This window comes from Marmota marmota, unplaced genomic scaffold (assembly GCF_001458135.2).
Source record: "Marmota marmota marmota unplaced genomic scaffold, marMar, whole genome shotgun sequence".
NCBI classification, from domain to species: Eukaryota; Metazoa; Chordata; class Mammalia; order Rodentia; family Sciuridae; genus Marmota; species Marmota marmota.
The window spans coordinates 8,918,838-8,933,926 of record NW_026000243.1 but is presented as its reverse complement, the minus strand read 5'-3'; the positions used below and the strand labels follow the sequence as shown (position 1 = coordinate 8,933,926).

Genomic DNA, 15,089 nt, shown 5'->3' with positions numbered 1-15,089 from the left:
TGACATCTTTCTCCTATTAATAGCAACCTCTTCCATTCTGCTTGCCCCAGAAAACGAAATGAATGAGGCTTGGCTGCAAGTGTAGGAGAGAATAAAACCCAGGATGGCAATAAATCGGAGTGCAGAGTGGCAGACACTGTAATCCGCTGGAATGCTGCTCTGGCTCAAGGAAAAGAACCTCTTTGGGGAACCAGTGAAGGAAATCAATGCCCATAAAAGCATCCAGGGCACAAGCAATGGCAGAAAAGATAGATACTGTTGACCAGGACATGCAGCAGATTGCAGGTTGTAAAACAAAATAGAAAGTCATTAAAAAGGTAGGCAAAGGGCACTATTGTGTGATGTGGATGTCACTGGGGACCTATGTTAGGGGGACTCAGGACTTCTCATTAGTCAGAAGGTCAGCATTGCCAAGACTCTGTCTGCATGGCCCTGGAATCCCTCTCTATACACAAACTGTGGAGAGGTGAGAGATGGTTCGTATTTATTGCTACTTATGTAATAGGCCTATTTGGAAACACATTCTGACCAGCTTATCAGGATATTAATACATCACAGACATATTGAGCTGTATTCATTTAGGGTTCGGGTTGCTTTAACCAAAGACTTTTCTGGGAATCATGCCAGGGTACATTTTCTGGAAGGACTTCCCTTTTCTACCTCTTTCACCACCCTTTGATCCACCAGAGGGCAGAGTCAACCTGCAAGACTCAGGCTTAGAGACCTTATGGGGCAGTTTGAAGTAGGAATGTGTCTGGGACAAGGAGCCAGAAATGCAAAAACATTTGAATTATCAGGGCAAAAGACTGACAATAGGACCTAAGAGGAGCAGGTGAAAGTGCTCATAATGTGCTGTGCCTCAGTTTCTCTACACATGAAAGGGGCAGATATTTGAATTACTTCCAAAGCCCTCTGTAAATTAAACCACAATATACAAATTATAAAGAGTAACTTCAATCACCAAAGAAGGACAGACAGGCCACAAGGACATGGCCAAAAAAAAAAAAATCGAAAAAAGTTATATTCTAAAGGCTTCTTCTACCTGCTTCCATCTCCCCTCTCCCTCTGCCCCTTTGCTTGGAAGTTCTGATTCGAGACTTTCTCTTTTTCTTTCTTGTACTTGGCTACCCCCTCCAGCTCCTCTTGTCTTAGGAGAAATAAAACTGAAACCAAAAACAACTCCTAAGGGAAAAATGACAGCAGCTGCTTCCTCCCCCTCCTCCTGCCCCCGCCGTGGGAGGTAGCTGTGAAGCCCCGGCACACTGCCAGCTATGGTGAGAGCTTTGATTTCCAATCCCATCGCCTCATTTTGTCAGCCTCTGCTTACCACAAACAGCTCAGCCCCCATTCATCACATAGAAGAAGGGGAGACGGAGGGAAGAAAAATGCAAGAAACACCTTTCCTTCCCATAACGAATAACTGGTACAGGCATTGCTTGTCACCCTCAGCAGTGTCCGTGGTGTGTATCACATGTATGTCACACTACCTTGCCTTCAAGAGGTAACTTTCCACTACCAGGCTGGAGAGAAACAGTTATCTCCCTACTATTGTTCAGTGTTCTTTTGCCCACAATTTCCATCCATCAGACTCTTCTGAGAAGAATGGATAAATAGAGGACCCTTTTGTTCTTGGTTGTTTGTTTCTGTTCCCATCACAGGCATGCACTGACATACACAGATGGGTTATGTGCAGTCTCTCACTCCCCCACATCTCACAGGGGTACTCGTGGAGACTCAAGGTGCTTCCAAAAAGTGATGTTGCACCTTTTCTGTCCTGTGCTCCTTTTTCTGCCAATAGACACACATCTGTCCCCTATCTGGATCCCAGTCAATCTCACCCTTTTCATACACACACACACACACACACACACACACACACCAGTACAATGTATTATATTCTACTTCCTGATACTCTATGGTATATGCAATTTTGCAAAGCTCTCGTGGGCATCATGGTATCATGAAAAACATCCTTTGCTGATTTATTCACTCAGTCAGATACTAAATAGTTTTTGTCCATCCCTAGTGTGTATCAGTCAGTGTGCCAAGGTAATACAGAGATAAGTAGGACAGGGTATGGCCTTTGGTGTGGTCAAAATCAGGACGTGCTTTCTGGCTTGAAATGCACATCAGGCACCCAAAGTTTTTAAAAGATGCCTGTAGTTTACAAATATCCAATCCCCCTACACACAAACTCAGAAGCACACAAAATATTAAAAATAAATTCTGCAGCTTTTTCTGATGTCCAAAACTAAAATCCATTATTTTAAATGGCTGATGAGGAGGATTGTGCTAGAAGTGGAAAACCCAAGGTGCAAGAAACCTAGAGAGGTGAGCAGAGTCATTTTCAGGAAGGGCCTTTTAAGTTACCCAGTGGAATCTGGAATGTACTGTGTATATACAAAGAGTTTCAAGAAGGCAGTTTTTGTGCTCAGATCTGTATTCTAGAGAGACCATATTTCACTTTAGGGGCCCAAATTAAGAGGAAGGAGCAAGACTATTCATGAGATCATGCAATGAGCCATCCCTGCAAGTGATGCTGAGGTCTGTGTAAGGGCTAAGGAGAAGGGGAAAGAAATTAGAGATGTTAAGAAGTAGAACCTGTGGTCCACATTCAGAATTTGGAAATGGAAGAAGTAATAATGGAAAGGAAGGAGTATGGTACAATAATGATGAATAACATTTATTGACCATTGAAATGCACCAGGCATCATGCTAAAACCTTTCAGGCATCATTTTACTTGAGTGATACAACTACTCTGGTAGATATGAAAACATCTCCACTTTGCAATTTCACAAGGAAATTGAAGCCTACTACATTACCTAAAGTCACTTAGTTAATAAATTATGGAGCAAGAGTTAGAACTCTGGTAATCTCATTCATCCAATAGGAAATAAAAAGAACCAGAAGGATGGAAAAGCCTGTCCATTTTAAGGAAATGTACTTATAATAGAGAGTAAGGGGAAAAACTGTCTAATAATCTCTCCCCATGAGATCTGTACTCTATAGCAAGGTATCCATCTACCTCTTGTTTTTCTGGTTTGGGTAAATGGATGAATGCAGAGACCTAGAAGAAGAAATAGGATTTGTGCATGTAAGATACTAAGTCATGAACCAACATACACATGGCTCTTATTTGATTCTTGGGGGCTGGTCTTCCTTGCCCATCAGGTTGCTAATTCCTTTAGGATATGATCTGTTCTGCTGTGTCTCAGGAATTCTGGCCATTTGGTCTAAGGTAGCTACTCAGACAACTGCTTATTGGTTTACCAAACATATGCAGCATCATTTATGGGAAAGACCAGTGGCAGGACAGCCCCCTGCCTCTTCTCAAGGAGGAATGTCTAAGGGATATATATATCACTGTCCTTGACTTCCTGCACTTTAACAGCTGGGATCAGCTTTCTCTATGTCTCTGTACAAGAGACCACACAGAAAGCCCACCACTGATACTGTTATGAATTGTTGGATTACCTAGTAAGATTTCTCAGAACATGTTTTGGTTTAAAAAAGGAAGCCAACTTATCTTTGTGAATACCCCTATGTGGAAAGCATAAAAATTTATCTCACTACCCACCTATCCAGTACAGGCTCTCTCCTATCTGCCCCCTTCTCCCTAAAACACCCTCTGTGCCCTTCTAGTTCTCTCTCTGTCCTTGCCTTGGACAGTGCATTTTATATGAAGCTAGGTGTAAAATTTGATGACAGCTTTCCTTGTCATTATGGCCCTCATGCAGATCCCTCAGTGATATAAACAACTGACCCTCTGGCAGCAGTGGAGTCTCATTACAAATGAGAGAAAAAGGGAGGCAGGAAGAAGCAAAACTGGGAGTTGAGATTGAGAGTGAGGCTGACAGGACACAGCACAGAAGAGAAAGAGAAGAATGTTGGGGAAAAAAAAGACAAGAAGAACATAAGGACATGTGCTTAAAATGAGAAGTAAGGGGGAAAATAAGAGATGGGTTTTTCCATTCTCCTGGTTATTTTTATTTCCTATTGGCTGAATGAGATTGTGTGTGTGTGCATGTGCAAGCGTGCATGCATGTGTGTGAGAGAGAGACAGTGTGGTATCTGTCACAAGGCAATGGGAATCTAATTCTGAGTAGCACTGTGATTATCTCCAATCCTGAAGACATTCTTATTAGTTTAAAAAAGACCAACTGAGGAGCTCATGAGACTGAGTTGGTATTTGTGAGTCCAGGCAAAAGACTCCCTGGAGAAGCTGATTTGAAAAGGTCCACATCCATGTAGGATTTCCATGGGACTTGGAGTCACCGTTTCCAAGGTTGCATTTCTGGTATCATCTATACACAGACTCTCAAGACCAGCAGGCCAAGGCCCTGTGCTCAGTAGGCAGGTGCCAGCCCATTTGCTAAGTGGTCCCCATCTTCCTTTCCTCCTTGGCAGACAAGGCACATCTTAGCTTCCTTTAATAAACTCATGAAGTCTGACAGTAGGCATCATTGCTGGAGCCCTGGCTTTTTGTTATAAATATTTGTTCCCAGGAAAACCCAGTTGATTGGACTTTAAAAGCCCCAAGGGAGGCTGATTTGCTGACTATAGTTGCCTAAATAAAACCAGTTGGAAGAAGATCTTTATAGAAACACAATAGTAGGAAAATCCACATCTGCCTTTGCAGGTGTTCCAGACATGGATGCACCCCTTTTTTCGCTTCCCCTGGTGTTTATCTCATTCCTTCTCCTGTCTCCAGCAGAAATTAATTTTAATACTAATACATGGTGCTCATGTGTTTGCAGTCTTGGCAGGGTCCTAAGCTCCCCAGCTCCACATCTCCCCAAAGAGACCAGCAATGAAACATCTATTCTGAGTGAGGACCTATGCCAAGTACAGAGCTCAGAGCATGATGCTGTGCCGCAGCTCCCCTAAACACGCTATTCAGTGCCTGCAGCACTTTACCTACATTTCAAATTAATAGGCAGTTTGGGTGCTCACCTTTCAGTTTCCTGTATAGAGGCGGAGGCTGCAATGAATGCCAGCCCATGGTGTCTAGGTTATTAGATATGCCTGCAGAATGCAGGTAATTTGTGTTTCTGCTTTGTGCAATTGGCACTAATGGCACATGCATAAAACGGAGCCATCTTCCAAAACACGCGTCAAAGGAATATATTTACCAGGCACAAAGGCTAGAAGCAGAAGAATTGAACTCTAATGATAACATGTTTGTAGAAAAGTGATGCACTTAAGTTATTATGTATGAAAACTATTGGCAAAATTGTCAGTCTAGGCTCGTTAGAGAGACAGAAGCAGAGGATCAACAGAAGGGGTGGTCTGCTAGTTGGAATTGAGGGACATAGTGCTGTGTGAGGATATAGATTACCAGAGGGAATGGAAATAAAATGAGAATTAAATCTTCTGAGGTTGATTTTAAGAAAGAAACAGGAGGGGATTTCATAGGTCAAAGAGAGGTTGGCAAGAATAGAGCTGGGAACAGAATCCTGTAACGGATCAGCTTTTCACTTATATTTTCTGTACTTCATAGTCATTTTACTTATATAAATGGAGTCAGGGCATTTTCCATTTAGTTCTTCATCTCCTACATTTCATCACACCTCTGTTGACCCCAGGCATCTTTCATATGACTTTTATTTATTTATTTATTTTTTTCAGAATTTCATGTTAGACTCCGGTATCTACTGTTGTTGCAACCTTATGCATTCTGATTTATATTTTACTTTTTATACTTGAACTTTGATGTTGGTTTGCATTTAAAGAGCAGGAAATTAACACCATGACCCTGATTTCATATTCAAAGCAAATGAGGTCCTGGAAAGAAGGGCTTATGGAGGTCATTGCACAAGACAACTTTAGTGATTAAGATGAATTACACATCCTCTGTCTCCTGCAGTGAGATCCTCCCTCCCTATCTCTAAAATGGGAATAAAACACTGGTTCCTTCTACTTTTCTCCTGTGAATGTTACAAACTTTGAGAAAAGTTAAGCCAAAAGGGTATATCAAGGTGAGCATTGAATGGATTTAACAGCAGAGAATGGTATCAAAATGATTAATACAAAGTATCAGATAATCAAAAAAGGAATGGTTTGTATTTAATGTGTATTCTCACATATGCATGTACACAAACATATACACAATCAACCTCTATTCATCCTCTTCTGTTGTAGCTCAGTTTTCAAGATCCTATGGATTCTATCAAGGAGTAGTCTCTGGGTTTAGGACAGAGGCTAAACTGGAGGGTAGGTTCCTCATCTGTGGATAATCAAGAAAAGCATGGTATGTCCTCTTTTGTTCAAGCCTCTCTTTGGGGAATCCTGAGGTCAGTATATCTCATTCTTTCAGAACCCTAGGCAGATAGATAAATACTATTTCCCACCCACACCAAATAGGGAAAGAAATAAGTCAATTAACAAAGACTGTTTATCCAAAGTTGTATAAATACCACATCTTTAAAAGTATCCAGAAAAAAAAGTATCCTATTACCTTTATGGAGTGATTTAAAATTTTATCATTGCAAATCACTCATTCCCTTTCTTGCCCATAACAAAAACCTTGAGTAGGAATTTCTTCAAAACTTTGTGCTCATAGCTACAGTAGGAATTAAAAGTCACTGAATAGAATCATACAGATCTCACTTCCATTGATTTTGGGGACGCCTAAACTCGGCTTGGTTGGCAGAGTTTAGTCACTCTCCCCAATCTCATTCTCTTTCTGTCTACCTTATTTGAATTACTAAGTCCACTAATTCTTAGTGAGAGTGAACACATTTGGAGTTCCTTCAGAAATCCTCTTGGTAGCATATACTGAGACATCTCCAGAAACACAGCATCTAAATTTGAAGATGCCATTAGCTCTGATCAGTTTTAACACCAAGGCTGTTCCACATGTAAACAGAGGGAGAAACAAAGAAAGGAATTTAAAAAATCATCAGCTGAGTTATAAAACCAAGCTGTGACTGTGAAGGAAGGAAAGTAGGGCTCAGATTGGGGGCCTGATCTGCAGTGCAATTACAAATTTGCAGAATCTAATTCTTTTCAGATTTTCTGTTAATGTCTCCACTCTACAGCTCTGATAGGAGCTCTTTTGTTGAAGCATATATTCTTTCTCCAGCATATTGTATAGCACATCTCCTCCAGAGCTGAAGCACTGGCAGCCATGCATTCTGATTCAAACCCCCTTGGTAGGACTCTGTGTAGACTGGTGGTATTGCTTTGCTACTCCAACCTTCACCCAGTATTGCCTGTTCATAGCCAGGTAATCCCATTTAATTTAACAGCTCTGCCCAGTTGCCTTGGTGCATAATATCCCCGGACCCTATCTGAGATGGCTTTTTGGTGCAGAAGACTGATGCACAGGACTAGAAGACTGCCAACTCATTTCCATTGTGACTGAAAATCCCATTTCAGCTTAGGATGGCAAAGGCAAACAATTTAATGCATTAACCTGCACTGACTCCTCACCCAGCTGCTTTCCATCTTGATTGAAGGGTAAGAAGGTTAATTATTCCCAGGCTCATCTTCAGACTTCACAGACCATATCATTGCTGCTAGCAGGGGGGCTTGGTCTGGCTGAACCTAGGTTTTGGAGCCAATGGTGGTAATGAAGTTGGCTGCTGTTGCTCCAGTAGCTGCTCCAGCTTGTCTTTGATATTGAAAGGGTTGGTCATGAGATCAAATATGCATGTCTCTGTTTTCAGATACCAGGAATACGAGGAGCAATAATTTTGGCCACTGCACACTGCTTTGGACAATATGACCAACCATGGCAGTGTACCCCTCACCAATGGATGTTTTTTATAGACACTATATACAGAATGAACATTTTCTCTGCTACTTCAACTTTGAGGAAGGACCAGGTTTTGGAGATACAGCCTCGGGGAATCAGCTCAATATTCAGCTAGAAGTTGAGGAGACCAGCTACTGCACACGAGAGAGACTGTTTGCTTAGGTAGCAGAGAATGGGAGCCACCCATGGAAAGGAGAACTTCTCTCATCCATTGGCAGTTCAAGAATAAGACAGAGAAAGAAGGAAACAGGCAGGGGAGAGAGGATCTTCCACTATATACTCTCTGTTCTCCTCCCCCTCACCCCCGCCCAGCCCCTTCACCCCCTTGAGGACATCATCCTTAAAATATATTTCATTTCACAGCTGCATTATGGTACCACAAAATCCTGGGAATCCAATTTAAGAACAGATTACCTCCTCACTTACTTCATTTGAAGCAATTACATGTTAATTTTCATTGAAACCAGCCTAATGCATACCAATCTGATGCTGCAATCTCATTTGAATACTTAAGGGAACATCTACCAGGTTTGGGGCTCCAGAGATTTATATTTAAAGGGCCACTTCATCATTCTGTTCGTTGGTGGGCTCTCATCTATTCCTGCTACCCTCCCCAAGCTCCTCGGGATAGAAGTTTTCCCATGGTGAAGTAGGAGTAGAACAGCTTTCCCCACGATGGCAAAAAGCTGCATTTGGAGAGGAAGCCTGTGTTCTGGGGCTTCTGTCTTTTCTCTGCCATTCATGTGGTGTGTGACTGTAATGGCAACACCTCCACCTTGCTTTGTCTTCCTTGTGAAGTCAAGATTCATTCTCTGCCATCTGCACGGGAGATATGCAATGCCAAGTCCCTGCCTTTTCTCAGCCTCAATCTATGCTCAACCTTCTCAAATTGTTGATTACTATATATTGTATTCCCAACCATTCACCTAAGGAGGAAATAGCTTTCTAGACAAGCACTGTGCATTGATCTGAACCACTGGTAATTAATAATACTCAGGGACTTTGTGATCAGCTGGTCTTTTAGTTTTAGAATAGGGAGGTTAAACAAAGAAAAGCTTGTCTGCTCAGTTTATGCAGTTAAGCTAAAGAAATTTATGTTTGAAACTGCAATTTAATGATATTTTAACACTATAAAGGACCCTGAAACTATTGTGACGATGCTATATAAATGTGTTTTATATTATGTTATAATTAATCTACGATGTCATGGAGGCGGGCAGGTGGAAGTGACGAGATTGATTCAATTCAAGATGGTCCAGCATTGTTGGTTCCGAAGCAACCACAGTTCTTCTGTATTGAATTAGGTATATGGGGGTGTGGAGGCAAGCATGGAGCTGGATAGATATCTGTAATTATTGGGTAAGTGTTACTTGAAGGAGGACGGATAATCAGGACTAATTATTCTGTATGGTGCTTATTTTTTGAGTCCCCACTGTGTGCTTGTTCTTAGATCCAGGAATAGAACAGTGAACTAAATATATTGACAATAACAGAAATGTAATATATATATATATATATATATATAAATAAATAAATTATATGTGTGTGTGTGTATATATATATATATATATATATATATATATACATATGTAAGCTCCCTTTCTCATGAAGCTTATGAAACAAAATAAAACAAATACACAAATACATCAGACGATAAGTACAACACAGAACAATTAATCAGCATAAGGATGATAGAAATTGCGAATTTCTGCTACAGTTCTACTATATTCTCATTACACTGGTCAAGCATATTTGAACCTTTTCTTTCTGGGAACAATCAAAAATCCTAATAGGCCTATGTTATTAGTACCAATTACACTAATGAAGGTAATACTTGACATACCAGGGTATTTTGAAACCTTTTGCCAAATCACAGCTTTCCATTATTGAGAGTAGAACTTGTCACTCTTTCAGAAGAGCCAAAGGATTGTTGGTAATATAGCCAGGGAGGCAAACATAGGCTAAAAGAGGGGGCATGCTCAGAGTACCCTGCCTGAAGACTGACACACCTTCTTAACATTTGAAATATCAATCAACAATAAAAAGAACAAAATGATGTTACCTTCCCTTATGGAGACCTTGATAAATATTTTCTTTGTCTTCATGTAGCGAGAATGAAAACTGTTTCCCTTGCTAGAGAGTTAACTAGACTGACAGAATGCAATTGCAGTATAAAAATACAATTGTTTTTTAAAGAAACTAATAGTTTCTCTTTTAAAAACATTTATTTTTTAATATAGATGGACACAATACCTTTATTTTATTTTTATGTGGTGCTGAGAATCGAACCCAGTGCCTCACACATGCTAGGCAAACGCCTTCCACTGAGCCACAACCCCAGCCCCAAAACTAATAGTTTCTAATAAAAATTTTCTAATGCAGAATTAAAAATGAATGTGAGTCATTTAGGAACTTTGGACTTCTGTGACTTTGGGGGACAGTGGCAAGACTTTGTCTTGCTCAGCTGATTCCAGGAAATAGTCTTGCCTCTTAAGGAAGCACTGGCATAAGTTCTGTTTGGCAGGCTCTTCTTTTCCTCTCATACTCCTTTAACCTTGTATCCCTAAATCTGTACTTCATTCATTCACATTATCTTAGTTTACTGCACTAGTTTGCAAGTATCTGAATGAGAAATGCACCCAGGGAAAGTGCTGAGCTGTTTGTCCATTACATGTGGTTTAAAAAAAAAAAAAGTCTATAACTCCATCTTCCTTAGCAGAGCTCACATTTTTGGCTTGATTACAATAAAAATGACTTGCACTTGCATTTCCACAGCATATCTTAATTTTCCAAACCTATAATGCATCTATTAAGTACTTTTCTGTGCCAATCACTATGTTAGGTATGTGAGGTATATTAAAAAGAAAATTCCTTTCCTTGGAATGACTCCTAATGATATTGAGGACACAATGTGGTAAATGCAATTAAATCCAGTGACAAATACAGGATTCTGTCAGATTCCATATCTGTCCTTTCTGTTCATTTGTAAACTTTCTCTGCTCTTCTCTGTATCCAGGGGACCACATTCCCACATTCCCCAGGCTTCCTTAATGTCTGATTTCAGCATCAGCTTGGTCAGTGGAAGGGTAGAAGGTTTCACACCTCCCCTTCTGTGTGGCTGGTATCTATGACAGTGACTGTGTCTTTTCTGTGACTGTAACCCTTCCCTACCTGACTTCAACTCTGATTGGCCATTCCTAACCCCTACACTCAAAACACTGACTCATCCTAAGTCCTGGGGCCCTACAGATGGGTGTGGGTGGGAGAGTCAAGTATTATAATTGGCTGTTGAAGTCTCTACTTTCTCTAACATCTCCTCATTGGCTTTCAGCAACACCACCACAAGTGAAATAAAATGTGTCTATTGATATACTTCCAGTAATTTCTGGCTAGTACTGGCACCTAATCCAGGGAATGGGAAGAGAGGGAAATATTCAAAGAGGTACAGAGAAGAGCACACATGAGTTGAATATAGAATAAGCTGTAGCAGTCAGAGGATGAATGAAGGAAGAGCATTACAAGGAGGATTAGCAAGGTTTAGATGCTTGTAAAATCATGTTCAGGTTGTCTTGCTTATCTGTACCCTGCCCCAACAGAGAAATGATTGTCCCATCTAGAGGTGGTGAAGGAGCTGAGCGCAACAGCTTTTTCTGTGCAGCACTTGGAATGATCTGCATTTCAAGACCCCTACAAGGTCTGAGCTTTAATCAATGAAGGGAAAGGAATGCAACATCATCGTTTTGCAAATTGAGTAAACAGTAGAACAACAAGGGCAAGTGGTCACAGAAATTCTAAGTCATGGTTTCTTTAAGAAATCTGGAGTCCAGCACTGATTTCCAAGGCTGCCTGCTTGCAGCACAGTTACTGACTATGGCGGAGTGTCCCTGGATCCAGATGGCTATGCCTTCTCTTACAAAAAGAGCCATCCTCATCTTTCAGAAACATCTTTTGGAAGCGGTGTGTTCTTCACAGGAAAATGTTACTTATGCCTCCCCTGACTTATTTTCCCCTGTGCATAATGTCATACTTTTATTTCAGCCTTCTTGAGGCATAATTGGTAAATAAAAATCGTATATATCCAAGGAGTACTAAGATGTACTCCTTGGATATATACAAATATATAATATACAAATATATCTGTATATATTTGATACATATATACATTATGAAATGATCACAGCAATCAAGCTAATTGACATGTCCATCACCTCACCTATTATCGTTTTTTTTTTTTTTTCCTTTGTGGCAAGAGCACAAGTTCTATTCTCAGCATATTTCAGCAAATCTCAGCAAATGCAACTCTGTATCATTAACCGTTATCACCATGCTCTACATCAGTTCTCCAGAATTATCCTGTGTAACTGAGACTTTGCACTCCTCTCACCACTTCTCCCTGGGCCCCAGGTTCTGCTCTTTGCTTCCATAAGCTTGACTGATTTAGATTCTACATATAAGTGAAATCATGCAGTATTTGTCTTTCTGTTTCTGGCTTATTTTACATAGCAAAATGCCCTCCAGGTTCATCCATGTTGTCAAAAATGGTTACCATAGTATTCAGCAATCCCAGTTCTGGGTATATATATCCAAAGGAAATTAAATCACTATCTCAAATATATATATGCACCCTAATGTTCATTAAAGCACAATTTACAATATCCAAGATATAGAAACAACCTAAATGTCCACTCAGCAAGAGATGGCTAGATAAAGAAAATGCAATATGTAGGTGTGTGTATATATATATATATATATATATATATATATATATATATATATGTAATATAATAGTATTCTGCTTTAAAAAATAATAAGGAAATCCTACCCTTACTTTAAACTATATGACATTAAATCTTAAGGTTTCAAGCACTAGAGTTGACAATCATTAAATAAGAAGAGAGCTGTGTGCCTGGATCAAAAGACGTTCAAACATTTGACAAGACTATTTTTCAGAAAGGGACGGCCTCTAATTACTGTGTGACACTGACCACATCAGACTACCTTTCTTCATCATAAGGAGGCCAAATTTGATGATCTCCAAAATTATTTGCCCCAACAGCCATTTATTATTCTACTTCAGGGTTTAAAGAGCAAACATGAATTTCCTATACTCTTTTCTGTCCTATAGGATTGTGAACATGTTACATGATGATGCAGAGCAAATGGCCAGTAGTTGGGAAAGGGAGATATTTCCATTGAAGGACATAAGCTAGTCAGGGAGAGCACACTTTTCATTATTAATTTATTTGATTGCATGGGGAAAGGGAGTAAGTAGGGATGCTAGGGATCAAACCCAAGGCCTCGAGCCTGCTAGGAAAGTGCTCCTCTAATGTGCTATATCCTCGGCCCAAGCATGCGTTTTTGCAAAGGTGATGTGACTACTTTTGGAAAACTACCTGGAGAAGCTATTCATTGAAAATGAATGATGGTACCAACTAAACAAAGAAGGAAACCAAGTGCCCTGCACTGCCCTCTCCTGGTAGATCAAGAAGCCACATTTACAAGAGAGACATGGAGCTGCAGGGTCTTAACACATGAAAGATATTTGTAGGGGCACAAATGCGTTTAAAGTACTCCCCAGCTTTCACTACAGGAAGCCAACTGCCTTGACACATGCCTTGTACAACACTTGCTCTTTATTTTAAACACATTTTCAGATGTCATGTCAAAAGCAAGATAAGGCCTTTTCAACAACATTCCATATTTACACCTCTTTTATTTTTTTAAACAAAAGCTTGTGTCTGAATAGAAACACATCTTCAAAGAATGTCTTTTAAAGAATCCATGGGACAGAGAAAAATGTGTTGATGATGAAATAAGTTCAACTGAGCAGTTTGAAAAAAAAATCCTTCAACAGATTTGGAAGAATGACATGAAAAGGGACACAAAGACTGGAGGCTGTCAGGGAAGGTCGCAGCAGTGGATAAATTGAGTCATCAGGATGGAGCTGTCATCCATGGGGCTGAAGTCTTGGGCCCGATGTTTGTTTCAGATTCCTGTCCTGCCTCTGATTTCTGCCAGGTCTTTGTCTCTGAAGTCTTCCCTGGGTTTTGACAATGAACCCAAAGGCTGCATGGAATCTTTTGAGGTATACCACTGTACTCTGGAAAGTTACTGCTAAGGTGACTTTCAGGGTCTATATTTACTGCCTCTCAATCGTTTACAAATCCAGTTGCCTTCATTGACAACCCAAGAGGATTTTGCTAACTGCCTAGTGCTGAGCGCACCATCTGGGAGTGGGGAGGCCATGCTGTGTCTTCCTGCCTCTCACATCCCACCCAGCCAGAAGCAGAACACTGCATTCAGAGCTCACCGGCATCCACAACCATGATGCAGGAGTGAGGCAGAGAAGTCAGTACACAACAGAGCTGTTGGGGTGCTCCTACACTAAGGCAAGTGGCGCTTGTTCTGAGTAGTTGGGTACACAAAATTGAGTGAGACATGGATGGAAACATGTGCTTGGTGCACACAGTCTGGCTTCCTGATGAAAAGAATTCAGGTCATGATACTGAGCTAAGATGCCTTCCTCTCTGTGATCTGTGGATGAAAATACTATTTAAATGCAAATCACAGAGGCATTTATTACAACCATGGTTGTGATTCCAAAGTTATTTAAAAAGCAAGCCACTGGTTGAATATCTTACCCACCACTCAGGTGAAGTGCCTCACTGAGACCAAGAACAGGTTGTACAGAAGAGGCACATGACAAAGTGAGTCAGCTCTCATCCTGAACTTGATCAAGACAATCAGACAGTTCATATAAGGTATAACAACAGCAGCAGCAGCAGCAACAACACACACACACTCACACAGACACACACACACACAAACACACTAAGGGGCCAAATGCTGAACAATAACTAAGAGAGGATGGCTGAGGAGGAGCCACTTTCAATATCTCACTGGGGTGACCTTTCCTTCTGTCTGAAATCATAAAGGATGGTCCGATAGGCCCAGCAGGAATTCAAGTGTCTTCCAGGGCTTTTCTGGAGGTAACAAGACCCCCTCTGGCTCTTCCTCCAACTGTGACCAAGGAAGATTATCTCTGTAATTTTTAAAATAAGGAAACAGTGTTGCTGTTATTTTCATACAAAGCTAGCCTGAGCTGGAGCCCAGAGATGTGTTTGCAGTCCCTTCCCCTAAATCTAGAGACTCCTGCCATGCAACTTGTGTGCAGCATGGAAGGAACAGGCCAGTAATTGTTCATTAGGACAGCACACGTACACAGGCACAAATCTTACCACCCAAGAGCCTAGGGACAATACAATTAGAGAGTAGGGCATCTTCTTTAAAGGAAGGGCATATCTTGGCCTGCGTTTAGTGGTGCCCACA

The 15,089-nt window shown here is 40.8% G+C and overlaps 1 protein-coding gene across 4 annotated transcripts in view; it reads right to left on the bottom strand.

Moving 5' to 3' along the window:
* Positions 1-15,089, bottom strand: part of Ntm (neurotrimin) — a 960,133-nt gene that overhangs the window by 202,278 nt on the left and 742,766 nt on the right. The gene's annotated exons all lie outside the window — the stretch shown is intronic.